The sequence below is a fragment of the Eumetopias jubatus genome, unplaced genomic scaffold (assembly GCF_037043125.1).
Source record: "Eumetopias jubatus isolate StellerSeaLion01/CBP00866 unplaced genomic scaffold, mEumJub1_p1.0 scaffold_4, whole genome shotgun sequence".
NCBI classification, from domain to species: Eukaryota; Metazoa; Chordata; class Mammalia; order Carnivora; family Otariidae; genus Eumetopias; species Eumetopias jubatus.
Genome location: NW_028274810.1, coordinates 72,553,974 through 72,577,813, shown reverse-complemented (window position 1 = coordinate 72,577,813; position 23,840 = coordinate 72,553,974). Strand labels below are relative to the sequence as shown.

Genomic DNA, 23,840 nt, shown 5'->3' with positions numbered 1-23,840 from the left:
CCCATGTGGGGCTCCCTGCTCAGCGGAGAGCCTGCTTCTCTTAGTGCTCTCTCTCTCGTGTTCTCTCCCTCTCTCGTGTTCTCTCTTTCAAATAAATAAAATCTTAAAAAAAAAATTCCAAGGCCTATTTTACCAAATGCTTTAAAAAGTTTTAAATAATATTGTATTTCCTGGTTGCTTAGTCTCATTCAACATAATGGTGATCTATTGCTCTTCCTTCCTTCAGCAGATGCCTGCAAACAGAACAACTATCTTTCCTGTATAGCCTAAAAGAGCCACAATGCTTTTGTGAAAAAAAATTATAGTTCTGGAATCCACTACCTGGAACATAATATCTCTGCATGGGAACAGCATCTCTACAACAACCAAGAAACAGCTATTTTTGAGAAATCCAGACATTACAATTTTACAGATGTAGTCTTTATTGGGTATGATTGGAAATGTTCTTTTCCTTTCATGAATAAGAATAAGAGAAAGCTATGACTAACGGAATTCCATATTCACAATTTTTTTTTGCATTTAAATTAACATTATTGGTAAGTATGAGATATCAGGACTGTATAAGGCACTTAACAAGCCTTGGTCGGTGGTGCTTCCAGAGACATGGTGAGCAGGGGAAATAAATCAAAATCAGAATAAGTGTCTATTCCTTTGGGGTCAAATCACTACCACTTTATGATGTGATCAACCTGCCCCCAGGTGCCTGACTGTCCCCAAGTGCATGTGGCTAAAAGTTAGTCACTTTGCTGGCACACCGGGCAACAGTAATGGCAGTAAGCACATTCAACCTTGGTAAGGGGAAGTCCATGTCATTGAGCCCATTTTATTTATGAATCCATGGAGCAAGTTCTGGGGTGACTAAGAGAGGAGGCTGACCTCCAGGGAACAGGTCCTCTTGTCTTCCAGACTGTGGAAAGTCCCCTCCATTTTGAAGATTCACAAGATGCATAAATACATTTACAGTTTGGACCAATTTTAAGAGGATCTTGAATCCAACTACATACCTCTTGTCCCATCTTCCTTGTCATCCATTTTCTCATCTTGCCCCTTCCAAGTCCCTGACCATACACCTAGCAATTTGCCACCCTTTTTGTATCACTGTAGGACCTTATCTCGGGTCAGCTTCCCTAATAGGAAAAGTGGACAACAAGATGTGTTACCTGAACGTCTACCCACTAGAAGGAGTTTTCTTCTCTACAGTCCTTCAAGGACGTTCTGAATATAATATAATGGCACATATAGTATGATAGTATACTTTTGGCCACCGCCAGCGTCCTGTACCGAGTATTCTCTAAAGGCTAAAAGCTTTCCCTCTTAGCTCACTGATCATAGGAAGCTCTCTGTGAGGTCCTAGGTATAGGCTGAGCATGGACGACATATGATAGGAGTGGACGTACTGGGAACGGAAGCAGCTCCTGCAGCTTACCTGTATGTTCAGACTTGGGCCTGGTCTTCTAAGTACCACTTGTAATTAATGGACGATGTGCACTCGAGTGTATGGTTTGGGATCAGTTCTGGCTATATAGTCACCAAATATTTCATGGTTAAGTGTTTTTATACTGTCCTGGAGTCTAGTAGCAAACCAGGTGCTAGTTCTCAAAAGAGCCATTTGCTGAAGAGGTGTTTTCTCAATGATACTCCATTAGGGCAAAGCTAGCTTCACCTGGCAATTTCAAATGATTGTCCTCCTGGCCTTAAGGTACATATGTTTCTATCACATCAGTATATCTCAAACCAAAGGCCACCAGCCCCCATCTTTACTTTGCTCTAATTGGTCAAATAAGAGATTATCTCATGCCTCAATTTCCCCCCCACCTGCTCTCCCCACCCACTGATTTAAAAAAAAAAAAAACCAAAATGAAGAAGAAATAAAGGATGGAGGGTTAGAGAGCCCTTTGGGAAATTTTCCTGTATTGGGCTCTGGATCCCATAAAACTGCCATATAAGTATTTATCCTTCTCATGGGAAGCATATGGGATTAACAGACTGTGACAATGGTCTTTTATTTTTCCATAATATTTTAACTTCTATCTGTTAAAAGCCTTTCAAGACCAAAGAAAGCAACTTAAAGAAAGCAATTTATATTATAAAACTTTTATTTGATCTAACACTTGATCTTGCTCTTTTGAGTTCAATGGCTTCACCAGGGGAGATGTGAGTGAGGGAATTCATACCTTTTTATTATGGAAAGTTTCAAACATACATAGAGAGAATGGAATCCTGAGCCTCCACGCACCCACCACCCAGCTTCAATGGTTATCTACACTCGGTTCCTCTTATTTATATTTTGTCCTTCTCACCACTAGTTTTTTTTCTTTTGCTAGAGTATTTTAAAACAATCCAAGACATTATATCATTTCACTTGTAAATACTTGGGTAAAAATCTCTTATCACATACAGATTAATTTTATAACCATAACATAACCATAATTTTATTATACCCAGCAAAATTAATAATTCCTTAATTCATCTCAAAATCAGTCTGTGTTCAGTTTTCCCCAATTGTCTCAAAATGTCTTTTTATAGTTGGCTTATTTAAATCAGGATCTAAACATAATCTACATATTGCATTTGGTTGGTAGGTATCTTTAGCCTCTCTTTTAAAAAAAGTTAAATACAGGCTTTCTATTGAAGTAATTTGTATTTCTTCCTAGTTCCTAAAATAGACATTTCTAAACCGAACAAAAAAGGCTTCGCTGAAGAGCCATGTATTAGACTTTCAGACTGGTGTAAGAAAACTGATAAATGAATAAGTGAATTTGAATAAATTAAGGTGCACATTCAGAACAGAACGGTAGCTTTTAGTTAGAGACACGCAAACCAAAGGCAAAAACCTGCCAAGATGAAGGCAGGTTTTTCATTGTTATTTATTTATTTATCTTTTACTGCTCCAGTCAATGAAAGGAAAACTTGACTGAGGCCCCAGGGCCTGGGCCTGGGGTAGGAGGCCGCTCCCACAGCCAAGGAAGAGCAGGTGCAGGGGCCTTAATTGACCTTCTTCTTGGGGCCAGATTGCTGGCGTTAGCTGCATTTCTTGAAGCGGGGTGACAGCGCCGGGGTGCGGGCGAACGTCACATGTCTGCCGATTATCTTGTCGCAGTTGTATTTCTGGGCCAGTGGGTGAAGAGAAGTCTCCATGATGCCACCTCGCAGGCGAAGCACCAAGTGCAGGGCAGACTCTTTCTGGATACTGTAGTCTGAGACAGTGCCGCCGTCCTCCTGCTGATTGCCCGCAAAAATCCCCCGCTGCTGGGCCGGCAGAATGCCCTCCTTGTCTTGGATTTTGTCTTTGACCTTCTCAGTGGTGTCACTGGGCTCCATCCACCTCGAGGGTGACGGTCTTGCCGGCTAGGGTCTCCACAAAGATCTGCAACTCTGCGTCTGCCTCAAGACCGCCTCCTTGAAGAGGAAGAATCTTTTTTTTATTTTTTAAAAAATAAGTACACCTGGGTGGCTCAGTCATTAGGCGTCATGACACTTTAGGTAGGGTCATGATCCCAGAATCCTGGGATTGAGTTCCATATGGGGCTCCCTGCTCAGGTGGGAGCTTGCTTGTGCTTGAGCACTCTCTCTTTCTGCCAAATAAATAAAAGATCTTAAATATATATATATATATATATATATATACACATACACATACATATACACACTATGTGTTTTCTTTGTTTCCCTTTAATTTCATGCAGTGTTCATCTTGATATTATATAAAGTGCATTGCCAAACTAGAATACAAGCTTTTTAAAAGTTTAACAGATATTTGATGCAATTAAAAAAAAAGATGGCAGAGAAAGTTCCCTTTGGTTTAAAGTCTTATACCAAAAAAAAAAAACACAACCCTTTCTTATACATACACAAGCAGTGTTTCCTTTTTGCCTTCGCATACGTTAGTGTAAGATATTACTGCAAAATCAGGTGACTCCAGGGCAAACACTTGGGCACAGAGCAGGGTGACAGTCATTGTAAGGAATTGCTTTTTTCCTGTGCGAGAAGCCACTCTTGTGTTGGCAGTTTTCCCGGGAGGAAGTGGAAGGCTTTGGTGAAGATTGTCACCCATCTCCAAGGCCAAGTTGAAAATGACTTTAGGATGTCATCGCAAAAGCGACATAGGCGGAAGAGCTGTTTCAAATGTTCTTATAACCGAACTTTAGGAAATCACACTTTGTAAAGAGGTGCAAGAAAACCAAACACGCAGACACCCAAAGTAGGTGTCTCTCCAAAGAAAAACAGAGATGTTCCCAATCTGTTTGCCAGGAGGCTTAGGCACCCCTTGGCATATTGTGTATATGTGCTTCTGCTTCTCAGAGGTGGAAGAGTGGAGGCTCTCTTATTAGGAGAATACTATGTTCAGTGCTCCCTAGGACAGTTTTCTAGGCAGGATCAAACTGAAGAGAAAAGGAATTCATGAAGCACACCCAAGAATTTTGTCACAGTAAAGAATTGTCAGTCCCAATAAAGAATGTGGAAAAACTGCTAGAAGCAGCTTTTTTTCTAGGAGATCAATGTAAGCCAGTGCACCTGCCCCCTGTTTTGCCGAGAGTTCATAGTCAGATTTGTATTTGTGTTCTTAAAAAATTTAGTGTTTTTGCCAGCTGAGAAGTAATGTCGTCGGTGGTCAAAATTGGTACCTCTCCTCTTGAACCTCTCTGTATATTATCTATGATACTGATTTCAAGAGTGCACCAGAAAATTTGTCCTAACCCATCATCACCAGGGACTCACTGTGTACAGTGAGAACGGCCTCCCGACCACTATTTCCCCAGCAGCTGAGCTCCAAGGCTACCATCTTGCTGGGGCTGAACTTCGCCACTCTTAAATCTCTATCAATCAAATAGATTGACCACTCTTTCTTTGTTACTGGATTCATTTTGGTTTTGTTTTATGCCATTTATTTATTGAAGAAACTGGGTACTTTGTCATGTGGGATTTCTCACATTATGGATTTAGATTTGTAATCTTGTGATGTCATTTAACATATTTTTCTATCCTCCATATGCTTTATAAACTGATACCTGCATTTAGAGGTTTGATGATCTTTGTTTTTGTCATGAATACTTTGTAAGTGGTGTACTATAGGTTCTACCACATCAGATCAGGAGGCACAGGGCGTTGTCCAACTTGCAGTGAGGTTGAGATTAATCAGTGAGTTCAGGAGATTCCAGCCTGGTTTAAAGTTTGTCATCAACTTTCCACCCAAAACTTTTATTTTATTTTTTAAAAGATTGTATTTATTTGTCAGAGAGAGAGAGAGCACAAGCAAGGGGAGCTGTAGGCAGAGGCGTCCCCACCCAAAACTTTTAATAATAATTGATGACCATTGCCTAGATCCATTATTTCATAAAGGAGTGCAAAATAGTGATTTTTCTGTTTCCACCATTTTTTTGGCATTTATTAACTGTGGTTTTTCTATAAATTACTTTCTCTCATCATTGATTCCAACAGTCTGAAATATAAGACATGCAGGAAAGGCACTTGGATCCTTCCCCTAAAAAAAAAAATTCAACTTTCAGAATAACGAGATCATACTCTAGCAATGTCCAGGGGTGGTCAATGAGGTTTTTGGGTTTTTTAAGCCACTACATTTTGGGGTGGGCTTATTATGCAGCAATAGGTATTCAAAACAATGAATCACAAAGGATCAGCATGTAGCGATGAGGTTTCAAAAAATTATTAGCATTATGAGGGGCGCCTGGGTGGCTCAGTCGTTAAGTGTCTGCCTTCGGCTCAGGTCATGATCCCAGGGTCCTGGGATCGAGCCCCGCATCGGGCTCCCTGCTCGGCGGAGAGCCTGCTTCTCCCTCTCCCACTCCCCCTGCTTGTGTTCCCTCTCTCGCTGTGTCTCTCTCTGTCAAATAAATAAAACCTTTAAAAAAAATTATTAACATTATGAACCCATGGACATTTATATATTCCAATATTTTTCTTTTTTTAAAAAAGATTTTATTTGTTGGGGCACTTGGGTGGCTCACTTGGTTAAGCCTCTGCCTTCAGCTCAGGTCATGATCTCAGGGTCCTGGGATGAAGTCCCACATCAGGCTCCCTGCTCAGCAGGGAGTCTGCCTTTCACTCTCCCTCTGTGCTCTCTCCCTCTGTCTCTCTCAAAAAAATAAATAAAGGGGCACCTGGGTGGCTCAGTCATTCAGCGTCTGCCTTCGGTTCAGGTCATGATCCCAGGGTCCTGGGATTGAGCCCCGCATCGGGCTCCCTGCTCCTCGGGAAGCCTGCTTCTCCCTCTCCCACTCCCCCTGCTTGTGTTCCCTCTCTCACTGTGTCTCTTTCTGTCAAATAAATAAATAAAATCTTAAAAAAGAAAAGAAAAGAAAAGCTACAAAAAAGAAAGTTGTTTTTTAAAAAAAATAATAAAATTAAATAAAATCTTTAAAAAAATATTTTGTTTGTTTATTTGAGATAGAGAGTGAGAGAGAGAGCAGGAGTTGGGGGGGATGGGAGAGGCAGAAGCAGACTCCCCATTGAGCAAGGAGCCAGATGTGTGGCTTGATTCCAGGACCCCAGGACCCCAGGACCCCAGGACCATGACCTGAGCCAAAGGCAATGCTCAACCAACTGAGCACCCAGGGGCCCCTGCATTTATTTTTCTATAATTTTCCCATTTTTCTACTGGGTTGTTAGACTAGGATTTGAATTTCTTTTCACTATTTAGAAAATCAGTATATATTAGGGATATTAGCCCTTTGGGATATTAGTTACAATTTTGTCCCATTTTTAATTTTCTTGATTTTTATTTTTTTAAAAGATTTTATTTATTTTTTTGTCAGAGAGAGAGCACAAGCAGGGGGAGTGGCAGGCAGAGGGAGAAGCAGGCTCCCTGCTGAGCAAGGAGCCTGATGCAGGACTCGATCCCAGGACCCTGGGGTCATGACCTGAGCCGAAGGCAGACGCTTAACTGACTGGGCCACCCAGGCGTCCCAGTTTTGTCCCATTTTTTAATTTAACTTTTTGACATTGCTGATGGTGTTTTGAGCAGGCATTTAATTTTTTTTAAATTTGAGGTAGGCAAATTTATCCATTTTCCTTTATTGATTTCAGGTATAGAATCACAGCTGGGAAAGTCCTCCTCTTTCCTATAGGTCATAAAGAAATTGACCTATACTTTCCTCTAGTATTTGTATGACTCAGTCTTTTCTTACATTTAGATATCTGATCCATTTGGAATTTATCCTGGTGTAAGGTGCAAGGAGTGAATCCAGTTTTATCTTTATCCACATGGCCATCAGTTGTTCCAACACCATTTGTTTATCAAACGCTAAATTTCCATATGCCTTTGGAGTCTATCTTTGGATTTTATATTCTCTTCTATTAGTCATCTGTCTATGCACCGATAGTATAATGTTTTAATTACAGGGGCTTTATAAATGTTTCGATGTATGGGTAGATGCCCATTGCTATTTTGGGGGGGCAAGGGGGAGATTCCTGGCTAGTCTTGTATTTATTTTCCAAAATAAATAATAATCGACTTGTCTAGCTCCAGAAAAAAAACTAGTAACTTGGTTATTTTTATTATTTTATTATTTTTATTTTTTTAAAGATTTTAATTTATTCATTTAAAAGAGAGAGCAATACAGAGAGAGACCATGAGCGGGGGGGGGGGGGGAGAGGCAGAGGGAGAGGGTGAAGCAGGCTCCCCACTGAGCAAAGAGCCTGATGTGGGGCTCGATCCCAGGACCTCAGGATCATGACCTGAGCCGAAGACAGATGCTTAACTATCCCCAAGTAACTTGGATATTTTTATTGGGGTCACATTAAATTTGTAAATTTTAACTTGGAGAAAGTTGATATCTTTCTGATACTGATTCTTCTGATCAAAAATATGGCATCTTTTCCCATTTGTTCAAGTCTACTTTTTGTCCTGTAAGAATGTTTTATGGTTTTTCTCATAGATTTTACACAGTTCGCATTAAATTTGTGCCTACATTTTGTTTTATTTTGCTTCTGCTATTGTAAATGGGATCTGGGATCTTCTTTCCCATTATTTCTTCCAAGTGGTTACTGTTGTTACTGTTTCTTCTAAGTGGTTATGAAAACTATTTCTGCATGTTAATTTTATATCTTGCTACTTTACAAAATGCTTTTACTATTCATAGGAGGTTTTCATTCATTACAAGTTTCCTAGAAACATATCATCTGCACATGTATGTAATCTTATCTCTTCTTTTTAAATTCTTATGCCTCTAATTGATTTTTCTTGTGTGAAAATAGTGACCATCCTTGTCTGTTTCTGATTTTTGCCGTGAGTTCCAAACCAAGTATCTGATACTGAGTGTCTTATATTTTAAGATTTTATTTATTTATTTATTTGAGTGTCTTATAATTCAGTTCAGTTCTGACCATAACTCCCCACAGGGGGTCTGTGAAGACCCCACAGGTGAAGGTTCTCAGTCCCACAAGACTGACCCCACATTGGATGCTGGTTGAAAATCCTGGGTGGTGGAGCGCCTGGGTGGCTCAGTCGGTTAAGCTACTGCCTTCGGCTCAGGTCATGATCCTGGAGTCCCGGGATCGAGTCCCACATCGGGCTCCCTGCTCAGCAGGGAGTCTGCTTCTCCCTCTGACCCTCTTCCCTCTCATGCTCTCTATCTCTCATTCTCTCTCTCTCTCTCTCAATAAATAAATAAAAATCTTTAAGAAAAAAAGAAAATCCTGGGTGGTGTTCTTAAGCCATTTGCGCTTCTGCCTTGCCGGCTACAAACTGGGGGCTTCTTACAACCTCCTCAGGTTGGTAATTCACTATTTACAGTTACCGTTTTATTATAAAGGATATTAATGAACAGCCAAATGAAGAGTACATAGGGCAAGATCTCGAGAGGAAGGGCTTGGGCCACAGAGTTTCCCCGCCTTCTCCTTACAGAATCTAAGCCTGCTACCCTCCGAGCTTATCAAGGTGTTCACCGACTGGGGAAGCTCCTTTGTGCTCCAGGATTATTAAATCATTGTCTTCATGACTGAACTCTCTCCCCAGTCCCTCTCCCTTTCCCCAAGGTTGGTATGTGTGTGTGTTGGGGGGGATTGCTGAGATTTCCAACCCACTAATAGCACGGTTGTTTCCTCTGGCCCTAGCCCCCATCCTGAAGCTATCAAATTCCTCTCCCCATGAATCATTGCCACGAATCATCTTGTTAGCATAAACTCAAGTATTGAGTTTATAAAGTATTAAGTTTATAAACTTAAGTATCAAGGGACTCGTGAATAACAAGACATTCTTATCATTCAGGAAATTTCAAGGGTTTTTGAAGCTCTGTGCCAGGAACCTGTGACAAAAACCAAATTTATTGTTTATTATATCACAAACAGGAAAAACTCTAGTGTTTGCCCATTAATACTGATGCTAAATTTGGGGTCAAGATATATAATGAAAGTATCCCTCAATTTCTATTTCACTGAGTCTTTAACATGTATGGGCTTTGAATTTGTCAAATGCCTTTTCAGGGTCTATGGATGTTATTAGTTCATTTTCTCCTTACATGTATAAATTTGATACATTATATTAACAGATTTCCTAATATTAAATGATCTTTGCATTCCTGAAATAAGTTGTGTATTTATTTAATGTGCTGAGTTATGTTTGCTAATGCTTCACCCTTTTTATTCATTTACTATCAATACTATCAATATTATACTTTGTTTCACAAAAAAGAAATTAGAAGTATTTCTTCACCTTCTATGCTCTAGAATTGTTGAAGTAACATTCAGATGATCTTTTCTTTAAAGATTTAGTATAAATCCTCTGTGAAGCCATCTTGATCTGATACTTTTTTGTTGGGTTTCTGTTTTACAAATGTGTATTTCTACATAATTTTGTCCATTGAGACTTTATGTCTCTACTGGGTTCAGTTTTGGTAAATTATGTTTCCTAGAAAATTATGTATTTCATTGAGATTTTCATATTTATTTCCATAAAATTATATAAACAGTAGGCTACATTTTGGTGGCCACATATCCCTTATCATTTAAGCTTATATATTTGTACTTCTCTCTTCAAGAAAAAATTATCTAATTGTTTGTGTACATTATTAATATTTTCAAATGATAGGCTTTCTTATGTATGTACTACTTTTACTCTGTTTCTGTTTTTTTAATTCACTAATTTTTCACTCTTAATAATCCCTTCCTTATGCTTTCCTTTGATCTTTTTCTATCAAATGTTTCATTTACCTTCATTTCATCGATATAGGTATCTAGTGTATGAATTTTCCTCTAATAATGATTTTTACTGTAGATCATGTATTCAGATGGAATGATTTCATTTTTAGTAGCAGTATTTCCGAGAATTCTATTTTTTTCGTTTTCCCTTTTTCTGCAGGAATCACTTAAAAGTATGTGCATTAAAAAAAAAAATTCCGGGCGCCTGGGTGGCTCAGTTGTTAAGCGTCTGCCGTCGGCTCAGGTCATGATCCCAGGGTCTTGGGATCGAGTCCCACCTCGGGCTCCCTGCTCCGCGGGAAGCCTGCTTCTCCCTCTCCCACTCCCCCTGCTTGTGTTCCTGCTCTTGCTATGTCTCTCTCTGTCAAATAAATAAATAAAATCTTAAAAAAAATTCCAAGTGGAAGAAACTTGATTATTAGCACTATCAATTTCTAGCATTGGGGTCAGACAGCACTGTTTGTGTTATTTGCATTTTATTGCAGTTTTTCTTTATGGCCTGAGATACCCATATGGACATTCCATGTGCACTTCAAAGTGAGGTATATTCCCTAATATTGGGATTCAGAGTTTGATGTATATTTGTAAGAGTTACCATATTGATTATGTTGGTAGGTCGGGGCAACTCAAAGTAGCCAGTCTACTCTGTCACTATAAGCACATAATAGTTCAGCTGATCCCCTGCTTTGGTAGCAAGACTTTCTCCATGAAGGAAGTAGCACACTGATTTACATTTGGGGCAAGCTTCCTGTCGCACGGCATCTGGTAACCACACTTCATGAACTAACACCTGTCTCTAACCACATTTTCTGTAGCACTGGATTAGGTTTCCTAAATCCTTATTCATTTTTTTTTTTTTTTTTGGTCTACTTGATTTGTCTTTGCCTGAAAGTAATGTGTTAAACTTTTCTTTTGTTGATGTGTTTCTAGTTCATCTGCACTTCCTGTAGTTTTTACTTTACGAAAGTTGATTGCTGTGTTATGAAGCGGATATGTATCTCCATTGTTAATTTAGCCAGTAGCATTATAAAAAGCCCTTCTTTTTCTTTTTAATGTTTCTTGGTCATAATTCTAACTTGACAGACAGACATGACCCTTGCATTTTCTGTGTTTTATATTTTGCCTGGTATATATTTGTCTGTCCATCCTTTTATTTTTAAACAGTCTCAGTCTGTCTGTTTTGGGGATTAGACTTTGTAGCAGGGTTAGACCTTGCTTTGACGATTTGAAAATACTTTTATTTAATATGTGAGTTTGCCTCATTTATATTTTGATAAAGACCAACATGTTTTTTTCTTATTCAATTCAAAATGTTTCACTATAGAGATGCCTGGGTGGCTCAGTCAGTTGGGCGTCTGCCTTAGGCTCAGGTAATGATCCCAGGGTCCTGGGATCGAGTCCCACATCGGCTCCCTGCTCAATGGGGAGTCTGCTTCTCCTCTGTCTGCCGCTCCCCCTGCTTGTGCTCTCTCTCTCTGACAAATAAATAAAACCTTAAAAAAAAAGTTTAAAGTATTTCACTATATGGTCATCTGATTTTTTTTCTCTTTCTTTTGAACTTCAAAAATATTTCTTTTGGATAGGGAGTTCTATATTTTGTTCTAATTATTACTTTCATGATAATACCTTTGCAAAATATCATTTCCTTCCTTTTTTAGATAACGGTCCACTGGTCCCCTACTTTGAGCAATATTAAAATTAACAAGTTCCAACTTCTTCACCTTTTGCTTCCTCTCCTTGACATCTAGTTAAAGTGATATATTATTATTCACTCTTAATAACTATAAGGCAGTGGTGAGCTTATCCTATTTTTCATATATTCTCCCTTTCCCCATTTTTGATATGCACTTTATCTACATTGTCAGAGTACATAATAAGTACATGCCATTCTGTCGCCCTTACCCTTGACATTTGCTTTTAGTTCTACAACTAAATAAATTCAGTGTTTACTGCCAATCTTCATGTTGAAGTTTTTCTAGTTATTTCACAGTTGCATAAAGGTCATTCTCTAGTAGACTCCTCAGGAATGATCTCATGGGAACATTTGCTGAATTTTCACATGTTCGTAACAACTTGTCTATGGCCTTTATACTTTCTGGTCATTTTAGCTGGATATAAAATGCTTGGCCCATATTTTCTTGAGTATTTTGAGGATGTTACTTTATTGTCTTCTGGTATAAAGTGTTTTGGTGGGAAAACATTGATGCAAAACTGATATCCTTTTACTTATAAGTAATTCAATCTCCTTCCTCACTCAGGTCATTCCTCTCCCCAGGATAGCCCACATCTGATGACTTGTTGGGATGGGAATTCAAGGGCCTGGTCCCCTCGCTCCATCTAGAGACAACTCTGAAGGGCCATTTCACCTTCAGAGCACCTCATGGGGCCAACTGAGGCCTTGTTGGGATTTTATCACAATCCAACTTCTCCCTCAAACTAATACAATAATGTAAATAATAGAAAAGCCCAAACCTGCTTTTCTCTTTTCTGCTGCAGATATTGGTACCAAGAGTACAATCTAACAGATATTATAATATCTCTGTTCCAGAGTATGCCTCTCAAGGACCTTAACCCACAGTACTGTTTTCATGAGTCAAAATAGCCTCTCATCACACCTCCAACTGACTCTGCTCTTCTGCTCTAATGCAACCTATGTTTGTTCTTTCTTGGAGATGGAAAGCAAATGTGTAACTTAGGTAAACCCCCTGCTTAAAAGCCCCACTTCCAACTTTGTTTAGAACCCATTTTGGTGGGGTTTCCTTTCTTCTTCTTAAAAAAAAAAAAAAAGGATTTGGAGTGCCTGAGCAGTTCAGTCAGTTAAGTGTCTGACTCTTGGCTTCAGCTCAGGTCATGATCACAGGGTTGTGAGACCGAGCCCTGCGTTGCACTCCATGCTCAGCCTGGAGCCTGCTTAAGATTCCCTCTCTCTCCCTCTGCCCCTCTATCCCACTCTCTCTGTCTAAAATTATTTTAAAAAAAGGAATAAACCTAGACTTCAGTATCTAAAACAAGGTAAGAGTTGAGATAGGATATAAAAAGGTGCCACCACTTGTGAGCATGAGCATGAAGAGAGTAGTGAAAGGTGCCAGAGCCCCACCTCCACTGGTGTGACAGAATTTGTGCCCTCGGGGCTTGGCTACACTTCAGACCCTCCTTTCTGCCACCAGCCCCCATTACCCCATCGCCCACATTGCCCCATTGCCCAAACCAGCTCTGGGTCTTAGGACTGTTTGGGTAATTTAAAAATCTTTCCTTCAAGCAGAGGACAGGAACAGTATGAATAAAATCTGGATAGTGGTTGGCAATGGCTTTGATAGGAAAAAAAGAAAGTAAGACCCTTTTGGGGTACTTGGGTGGCTCAGTCGGTTAAGTGTTTGTGTTCAGCTCAGGTCATGATCCCAGGGTTCTGGGATTGAGCCCCGCACTGGGCCCCCTGCTGAGCAGGGGAGTCTGCTTCTCCCTCTGCCCCTCTCCCTGCTCACTCTTTTCTCTCTCTCTCAAATAAATAAATAAAATCTTTAAAAAAAATAAAAATAAAAAAGAGAAAGTAAGACCCTTTTGATCAGTATCAGTTTCTGAGTGTGATTTCAATTTCCATCCTATTTGTATAATATGAAATCAAACTAGTCTTGTTTACAGAGGGAGCATTCCCCTCTCTATTTTGGCAGTCTCTGGAATGAGATCTGCTATATGAAGTTGTTACTCTTATTTTCTCTTTCTTTTTTTTAAAGATTTATTTATTTATTTGAGAGAGAGAGCATACACACGTGCATGGGGAGAGGGGCAGTGGGAGAGAATATCAAGCAGACTATCCAATACAGGGCTCGGTCCCAAAAATGATGAGATCATGACCTGAGCCAAACCAAGAGTGGGACCCTCAACCGACTGAGCCACCCACGTGCTCCTGTTACTCCCATTTTCAAATCCTCTGTTTCATTTTTACACAAAACAAATTTTGAGGGACAGCGATGGTCGTTGCCTTCCCTGTTCCTGACTTTAATGGCAGTGCATTTAGCCATTTAATATGATGTTTGCTCTTAGTTTCTTAGAAAAGGAAAATAGACTAACTCTTTATCATAGTTAAGAAATGTCTGGTGCCTCTTGTTTTACTTAGTGTTTTTTCCAGGAATGGTTCTTGAATTTTCTCAGCTGCTATATAATATGATTGTATAACTTTCAATTTGAATTTATTAATATGATTAATTGGGTTGATGGATTTCCTAATTTTGTACTATCCTTAAGGGCCTGAAATAAATTCTATTTTTTAGGTTTATTCTTAGGTGGTTAATAGTTTTTGTTGCTATTGTCAATGTAATCTTATTTGCTATTACATTTTCTAATTGGTTATTGCTGGTATATAGGAAGACTATTGATTTTTGCACTTTGATCTTATGTGTGGTCACCTTGCTGAATTCTCTTATTCTAATACTTTGTCAATTGATTTTTTTAGGTTTTTCTAAGTAAGCAATAGTGTCATCTGTAAATAATCACAATTTGCCTCTTTCTTTTCTAATGCTTATGCCTCTTATTGCTTTCCTTCCCTTCTTGAATTGGAGAGAACATCTGACACCCTTTTTGAATAGTTATGGTGATAAAGGTCATTCTTGTCTTACTCCTGACTTCAATTGGAATGTGTCTATTGTGTCACCAGTAAGTGTGGCATTTGCTGTGGGGTTTTTGTTGTTGTTGTTTTTGGTTTTGTTTTGTTTTAAAAGATTTTATTTATTTTTAGAGACAGAGAGAGAGCAAGTGCCCAAATGGGAGGGAGGGCCAGAGGGAGGGGGAGAGAGAATCCCAAGCAGACTCCACACTGAGCATGGAGCCAGTGGGGCTTCATCTCACCCACCCTCCCCCATCCCCCCCCCCCCCCGCCCTGAGATCACAACCTAGCCGAAACCAAGAGCCAGATGCTTAACTGACTGCACCACCCAGGTGCCCCATTGCTGTAGGTTTTTATCATTGCTTTATTAAAAACAAATAGTGTATCAAATTAAGGCTGTTCTTTTCCTAGTTTGCTAGGAGACTTTTTTCTTTTAGATCATTAATGGGTATTGAATTTACTAAGACAGTCATATTTTAAAATTTAAAATTATTAATATAATAAGTTAAATTGACATATATTCTTTTTAAAGTATTTATATATATATAGAGAGAGCGCATACTCATTGAATCTAAGATGCTATGATCCTGGCACATTTTTTTTAAAGATATATTTATTTATTTATTTATTTTAGAGAAAGAGAGAGAGAGAGAGCACAGGAGGAAGAGCAGAGGGAAAGGGAGAGAGTATCTTAAGTAGGCTCCATGCCTAGTGCAGCCTGAGGCCAGGCTCAATCTCATGACCCTGAGATCATGACCTGAGCTGAAATCAAGAGTCGGACACTTAACTGACTGAGCCACCCAGGTGCCCCTGAACTGTAAGGCAGACTCCAACACCTGATTGATAACTCTTGCCTCACATTCTGTAATCCCCATATCCTTCAGGATTTCAGCCATCATTTGTGCTATTTTGGCATGCTCTTGGGAGAAGCCATCCCTCACCAGGTTCCATGACATCCAGTGATCAGACTTCTTGAGCTAAATCACCCACATGAATGTATTTCAGTCCTAGTCTTGATGCAAGTTCTTTGCCTCACATGGTTTTTCCAACCTCTGGTGTAACTTGCTTTTCCCACCCTCCAGCTCTGCCCCACCTTGTACCCTGACTGGTGAGCAGAATGTTCAGCCTTTTCTTAGTTCCTTAAATTGTTTATATAAGGTGAGATTTATGTATTCTTCAAAGCGTTCCTCTTTTAGGTTCTGATATTGTGCTATTTTCATAATTTGAATTGAGAAAAATTTCAATTTCTTATACGCTTTAAAGTCAATTTGAATAAATGAGGAATATTCTGGTCCTTGAAGGTCAACTAGAACTTATCTCTTTGTAATTTCCAGCCTGTTTGTTACCTTTTAAAATTGAAGCTCAATAACTATATTTTTAGTTTTTCTAAGGTTATTGCTCTATTTAGTCTCCTAATTCTTCTTGGAACAATTTTGGCTGCTTGTTTTTACTAGAAGATGTAACTAAAAATTATGCCTTTAACTGATAAAGACGTTGTTATCAGAACAGTCATGAATTTGGGTTTTTTTGGGGGGGGCAGTGAAAACCCAGCTAATATCAAAGGCAGCCCTGGGCCTGCCGCTAATAGATTATCACCTGCGATCGATTATCACCTGAATGAAAGTTGCACTGAAGGCAAAGTTTTGGGGATCCAAATGACCTCTGCTACAGAGCAGCATGAGGGCAGGGGGCTTTGGGAACTGCAGTGATAAGGGGTTTCTTTTTGGACAGAGTAAAGAAAAAGAATGTCAAGCTCAATATCCTGAAATTTTGGCCCAAGACAAGTCCCAAACCATTGACTTTCTATGTCTATGATAAAAATAACTTATCTCTTGCAGTCATGGGGCTGATTAGAATTGAAAATCAAATCTACAGTGTGATACCGAGAATAGTTGTAGTAAATTATCAGGTAAAATGACAGCCTTGCCAGGTCTCTTATGTGAATATTGGAGCACTGATCAGAAAAGAAAGTATTCAGATGACTTGGAGCATCCAAAATTCTACCCCCTTGAACCTCTTTGCTGACAGAAGTTCTTCTTTCTTCCTCTGCTGAGGTTAATGAGTGACTCCTGACAATCCTTGTCAGCAGGAAGAAATAGTGACATAGTTCTGTGATAGCCTTCTGTTGACACCTTCTGGTAAATCAAGAATGTGCCTGGGGCACCTGGGTGGTGTGGTCCATTAAGCGTCTGAGCCTTGGTTTCCGCTCACGTCATGATCTCAGGGTTGTGAGATTGAGCCTGACGTCAGGCCCCACACTCAACGTGGAGTCTGCTTGAGATTCTCTCTCCCTCTGCCCCTCCCCCTGTGCACGCTCTCTCTCTAAAATAAATAAATGAATCTTTAAAAAAAAATGTGCCAGGATACAGCATCTTAGATTCAATGAAATAAAGTAAACCCCATGAAAATACACTGCAGGGGTGTTTCTGGAGGTAGTGAATCTCTTACGTACATGTTGCTTCACCTTACACCCTCTTACCATATGAAAGGGGCAGAATACTATTTCACCGGTTCACATTAAAAAACAATTAAAGTAAAATTCACATAACGTAAAATTAACTATTTTAACCTGAACAGTTCAGTGGCATTTCGTACATTCACAATGCTTTTTCTTCACATTTTAACGTCTCTGTCATGAGAATTCATCTTATAATTAATGGTATATTATGGCTTAATTGATAGTGTTTTTTAAAAATTCTTCATGGTGGAATATAAATGAAGGTGTGCTTTTCAGTTGATGGTGACTTTGATTGGTTGAAATATGGTACTTGGTGGTTTTCTTGGATATTTGAGGAGCATACATCATATTTGGATGTCTTGCACCCAACTCATTTACTGAGTGACCTGAAAGGCTGTCAGCTTTGAGAGGAATCCAGAACAAAGGAAAATGGCCCAGTAGGTCGAGGCTGCCATGTAAATAGGCCACTTGGTCTCCATGACCCACCAGATCCAATCATGTTGATGTCCCATGCTGATGGAGTGGATAGCAAGCCCAGGAGGAACACTGCAGAAGCAGCCCCTGGGATTTAGGAAGAAAGCTGTGCTCTGTTTGGCAAATTACTGATCTCCCTTCGGGAAACAGCTTTATCTTACTGACGGGGCCCTGATAGAGACTGAATGTTTGTCCATGGGACAACCAGGTGACCTTGCAAACTGAACTGCCCAACATGGCCTGCACACTATTTGGTCCACTATAAAGTCTGTAGTGCCCAATAGCATTCATCATCAAGAAGAAAGGATACAGGGGCGCCTGGGGGGCTCAGTTGTTAAGCGTCTGCCTTCGGCTCAGGTCATGATCCCAGGGTCCTGGGATCGAGCCCCACATCGGGCTCCCTGCTCCGCGGGAAGCCTGCTTCTCCCTCTCCCGCTCCCCCCTGCTTGTGTTCCCTCTCTCGCTGTGTCTCTCTCTGTCAAATAAATAAATAAAATCTTTAAAAAAATAAAAATTAAAAAAAAAGAAGAGAAGAAGACGAAAGGATACAAATGAGGCCAGGCCTAAGCTTGTTCTTTTTGCTACCTATCCAACACCTATGGTCTCAAGAAGCAGAGATTGTCCAAATGGATGAACAAGAGTGAAACTCAAATATGTATAACAGATGCACTTAAAATGTAAACATACCAAAAAGATGAAAGAAAATGGACGGAAAAAGATATACCATGCAAACCGCAAGCTTGTGAAGGCTGGAGTGACTCTAATATCAACTTCAAGACAAAGACTATTACCAGAGATAAAGATAGATATTTCATAATAATAAATGGTCAATTCACCAGGAAGATATAACAATTATAATAATAACAGAGCTTCAAAATATATGGAACAAAAATGGACAGAATTAAAGGAGGAAACACACGATTCCCTCCGCACCTGATACAATAGACCACAACAATCAATAAAGGAGATTATATGAACAATACTGTCAATCATATTGACCTACTTGGTATTTACAGAACTCTGTAACAAACTGTGGGACACACATTTTTTTCAAGTATACATGGTATGTTCACCAATGGACCGTATGCTGGGCCATAAAACAATTCTCAATAAATTTAAAAGGATTGAAATTATATAGAACATGTTCTCTGGCCACAGTGGAATTAAATTAGATATCAATGATCATAAACGACCTAGAAAACTCTCAAATATTTATAAATATAGTAAGCCACATAGTTCTAAATAATCCATGGATCAAAGAAGCAATCGCAGGGAAATTAGAATGATAATGAAAACGTAACATAATTTGTAGGATGCAGCTAAAACAGTGATTATGGTGAAACTTAGAACATTAAGTATTTATAATGGAAAAGAAGAAAGGTCTACATAGGGGCACCTGGGTGGCTCAGTCCTTAAGCGTCTGCCTTCGGCTCAGGTCATGATCCCAGGGTTCTGGGATCGAGCCCCGCATCGGGCTCCCTGCTTGGCCAGAAGCCTGCTTCTCCCTCTCCTGCTCCCCCTGCTTGTGTTCCCTCTCTCGCTGTGTCTCTCTCTGTCAAATAAATAAATAAAGTCTTTAGAAAAAAAAAAAAGAAAGGTCTACACACCCCTAACATTTTAGCATGGGATGTTGACTTGCATCCCCACCTTGATGGCTCAGGAGATGGGATAATTCTCAGTTCACGTCACGCAGTTTCAGTCTCACACTTAATGTCTCATGGTCAGGGATTCAGTTTCTACTGGGCCCAGTTGTAAGCCAGAAACTGCTTTCCAAGTGGTGGTGCCTCGTGTGCAGGCGGGATCACAGCCTGACTCGGAACCCTGGGTGCCCGCACTGTGGTTCTCCCCTTGGGATTACCTGAAGGTATAAGATCCTTGTCACGAAATATTTCCCAGATCCTTGGGTCTGTTGGATAATCAGGCCGAATTGCTAACACAGCTTGCACTGCAACCTGGACCTACTGGAGAACCCCTTTTTGAGCCAAGCACCTCTCTGACCTTACAGGTTACCCGGTAAATGGGTCAGAACAGTAGGCCTGGATGTTGGACAAGTGGCCTCCAACCCCAAAGATGACCACCAAGCTTCATAACACTTTCTTTGAGGTGGGTGGTACAAGGTGCGATGTCTTGTCTGACTTTGATTTTTATTTATTTGGTTAATTTAGAAAAGCAAGAGAATTGACTTGCAAAGAAGTTTTGTAAGGGACTCCAGACTTTAGAAGCACTGGCTCGCCAAATATGAACATGTATTTCAAAGAAAAATGTCTCAGTTCGAGCTGTTCTAACAGAACTCCTACAGACTGGATGGCTTAAACAACAGAACTTAGTTGATCACAGTTCTGGCAGCTGGGAAGTCCGCTCTGCAAAGAAAAGAAAAAAAAAAAGGAGCTAAATGGCATAAGACAGTCCGGAGGTGAGGGTGGGGTGAGGGAAGGAGCCAGGAATCCATTCTGGAAAGCTGGTCACTGTCGATTAGAACACTGGCAGGGGAGGAGAAGAGAGATGCCTGCAAGAGAGAGAATTCCCAGAAACATTGAAATGGCGAGGGGAGAGAGCTCCGGAGAGACCCTGGAATACGTGGAGGTGAGGGGACCAACAGCAAGCTTTTCCCTTGTGGCGGATAGGGGAGGAGTGCCCACTGGGCTGCACGTCTGGAGACTCAGTGCTGGGGGTTGGGGGCTGCCCAGAGAACCCTGCAAGAAGGCCTCGCTCCACTCTCAGACTGCAGGCAGCTGGAGCAGCCTGTGTCCTTCCGTCGTTCCTGGAAGAGGGCTTTATCGTTCTTGATCACAAAACTGATCAGGACCCACATCATCAAAGCCCCTGTGCCCCAGCTTCTTGCCCCAGAGTTCCTGACCCCAGCCAGCTCCCCACGGGCTTTTCCCCCGCGGGAATGTGCCTGGAAGTCTCGGGGCCTCAGGGAGGGGCCATCTTGATTGGGCCCAACGGGGAACTCCTGCTCCGTCTACTTGTTTCTTCTTACCGAGGAGTAACTTTCCTACGATAAAGTGCCCAGCTCCTAAAGGTACCCACTGAAGGCAGTGATCACATTTGTCTTTCTGCTGTATATTCAGGGCTAGCGCAGGGCCTGGCATAGAGTGCCATGCTTCTTACTCTTTTATTTTATTTTTTTTAAATTTATTTAAGTAATCTCTACACCCAGTGTGGGGCTCGAACCCATGACCTGGAGATCATAAGTCTCACGCTTCACTGACTGAGCCAGCCAGGCTCCCTGAGTGCCAGACTTCTAAGTGGCTTACAGTAAGCGCTAGATGATTTGTTGAAAGAACTAATGATCAAAACTGCATCAATTAACATTCTCATCAACAGGGTAGGCTGGTTACTAGTGCAGTAGTACTCTTGTCAAGAACAGGTATCACAATTATTATTTTACGGTTTTTACCTACCTGATAAGGCAAACCCTGGCACCTCATTATAGTTTTCAGTTTTTCATTTCTTTGAATACCAGTGATGCTGCATGTTTACCTGTACATGTATTGGCTGTAGCACATTTTCTGGGACTTTCCTAATCATGCTCTTTGCCCATTTTAAAAAGTGGGAAATTTGTCCTCGTTAGTTGGAAAATGTTTCTGATAATTAAGCTGAGCAAGACCAGGTCGGATTGAGATGCTCTGGACCTTGATCACAGCATGTACAGACTGCCTCCCCTTTCCCACAGTTTCTGAGGAGCCTGTGCAAATAAAGCACGCGTGCACCTCATGCTGGGAGAGCTCAGACGATGAGGAGACCCACTGCCGCTGCTAAGGAGTGCATAGTCTTGGTGAGGAGCAGGGCAGAGGGTGAGGAGGTAGAGGGGAGAGGGCCAAGGGAGAAGAAGAAAGGAAGGAGAGAGCCAGGCCCGGCCCTCGGGAGCTCCAGTCTACTATTTCTGGTCCCAGATGTGAATAGACAAGCTGAGGAGGGATGGGCTTCTGGGTCCCTTTTAAATTCCGTTTCCTATATCCACATGTAATCAGTTCCTAATTCCAGGGGCTGCTACCGCTGCCTCCCACCTGGTTCTCCTGCCTCCACCTCCGCCCAACCCACTGGCAGGCCATCTTGCCCACTCCCACATGCCTTTCAATGGCTTCATACTGCTCTTAGGGATAAAGAAAAATTCCTTTAAAGTCGGTTCTGAGGCCCCAGAGTGTCCCGGCCTGAAGTCCCTCTCCCTGGCTCCGCAATAGGTCACTGCAGTGAGAGAGTCTCTCCAGGAGTGATGCTGTGTTCCCACAGAGGGTCTGCTGGGTCAGGATTGCAGAGCAAGCCCCTCTCTCCTGGTGGACAGTGGAACCTGTTGCCACCTGCAGTCTGGTTGAGGAAGTGTGGGCACTGGCTCCTCAGATGGGTCGAGAGAGGTATCCTCCTCTTGCCCCTTTTCCCAATCCCTGGACTCAGTTTCCCCAAGGGATGAGAAGCTCTGGACCAGTCGTCTGGGGAATTTCCCAATGACAGCAGCTACAGTGGCAATCCAAGAATGAGGATAGAATCTAGACTGTGGCCAAGAAAGGATAACATCTTATTGCTCATAGGGTAAAACCTGAACTCCTTCCCCTTATGCATCCCTCTGATCTCAAGTCTTCCTATTCTCCCCCTCCTTACTCACCACCCACTACACTGGCCTTTTTTCTTTACGTGCCTTTAATATAGAGAGTTCCTTCCATCTGAGAGATTTTGTACTTGTTATTCCTCCTGTCTGAAAGATTCCTTCCCCAGGTATTCTGCGGCTGCTTCCATTATTTAAGCCTCCGCTCAGATTTCAGGGACGATTTCCCTGACCACACTACATAAAGTAGTCCTCCACCCTATTACCCTGTATATTTTTTTTCATAGCTCTTGTCATCATCAAAACTTACACTGTTTTATTGTTTATATGTTCAGAGTTTCTCTTCTTCCACTAGATATAAACCCCACAAAGGGACATTTGTATCTCATTCACCCACTGCATTCCCCAGAGCCTAGTGCAATGCCTGATACATACATACATTTATGTACCATGATCCTCATAGAAATAAATCTATCAGGGGAGGGGCGCCTGGGCGGCTCCGTTGGCTAGGTGTCCGACTTTTGATTTTGGCTCAGGTCATGATCTCAGGGGCATGAGATTGAGCTGGTGTTAGGCTCTGCATTGGGCATGGAGCCTGCTTAAGATTCTCTCTCTCCCTCTCCCTCTCCTTCCCCCCCCCCCACTCATATGTGCTCTCTCTCTCTCAAAAAAAAATCCAATAAATTTCAAAATATATATATATTTTAATATATCTTAAACAAATAATTACACAACTAAGGACAAGTAGAGTCAAGTGTTTGAGGCCGAGGTGCAGGACTCTTTCCCATTGCTCTGTCCACTTCTGGCTCCAAGGACCACTCCCTCACCCTGTGGGCAATTTCTGCACAAGACCCTGGCTTTGCCTAGAAACCGTTTAGAGCCCAGAAGTTTCACCCAGAAATCAGGTCTCTGGAAAAGGGCAAGGTTTCTACTTCCAGGCTCAGTTCTCCAAAGTCTTGGAGTCTAGGTAGGCTGCAGCCGCAGCTGCTGCGTCCCTGTCCCCACCCAGCCAGAACAGGCTCCAATATTGATAGCTAACTTGTGCAGGCTGTGTGCTCCTCTAGTCCCTGCTTGGTTCTTTGGCAAGCTGGCTTGGGGTCTGGTTTCCTTAATGCCTTAACAAGCCCACACTCCATGTTCAATGACTACGTGTCTTCCATGTTTGCAGGTTAGTATGCAGAGACTGAAGTTGGGAGCTGCTTTCCCCGTCCCTTCTGCCCTTCCTCAGGACCTCCTGTTCTAGACGTCTCTCTCTCCAGGAGATTAGTAAATTTCTTCCTTTAAGAGAGACTTCTAGCTGCTCCCTGCTTGGGGCTGTGTTCTTGGGCCTGTTTGTAACCCACACTAGTGCAGTTAGCTCCCGGTTTAGTTTAGTTCCAGGAAGCCGGCTCCAGGAAAGCCCCATGGGAGGGGAGCTCCATCAGTGGAGGTGCAAGTGAAGGTCCAGACCTCACTCCATCTTGGCAGGCATCCTGGGATGTTCCACCTTGACTAGTTTCTCTCTTCATCTCTGACGCTTAGCACAGTGCCTGGTACACACAGCATTTAATGAACAGGGGCCATTAATACCACTAATTTATTTAATAAAAAAATTAAACGTGCTAGGC

General features: G+C 41.4%; 2 pseudogenes; both read right to left on the bottom strand.

Annotated features, from left to right (window-relative positions):
- Nucleotides 1–3,021: 3,021 nt before the first annotated feature.
- LOC114224168 (ubiquitin-ribosomal protein eL40 fusion protein pseudogene) lies at nt 3,022–3,321 on the bottom strand (annotated as a pseudogene).
- A 725-nt stretch (nt 3,322–4,046) lies between these two features.
- On the bottom strand, nt 4,047–4,783 carry LOC114224145 (metaxin-3 pseudogene; annotated as a pseudogene).
- Between the last annotated feature and the right edge of the window lie 19,057 nt (nt 4,784–23,840).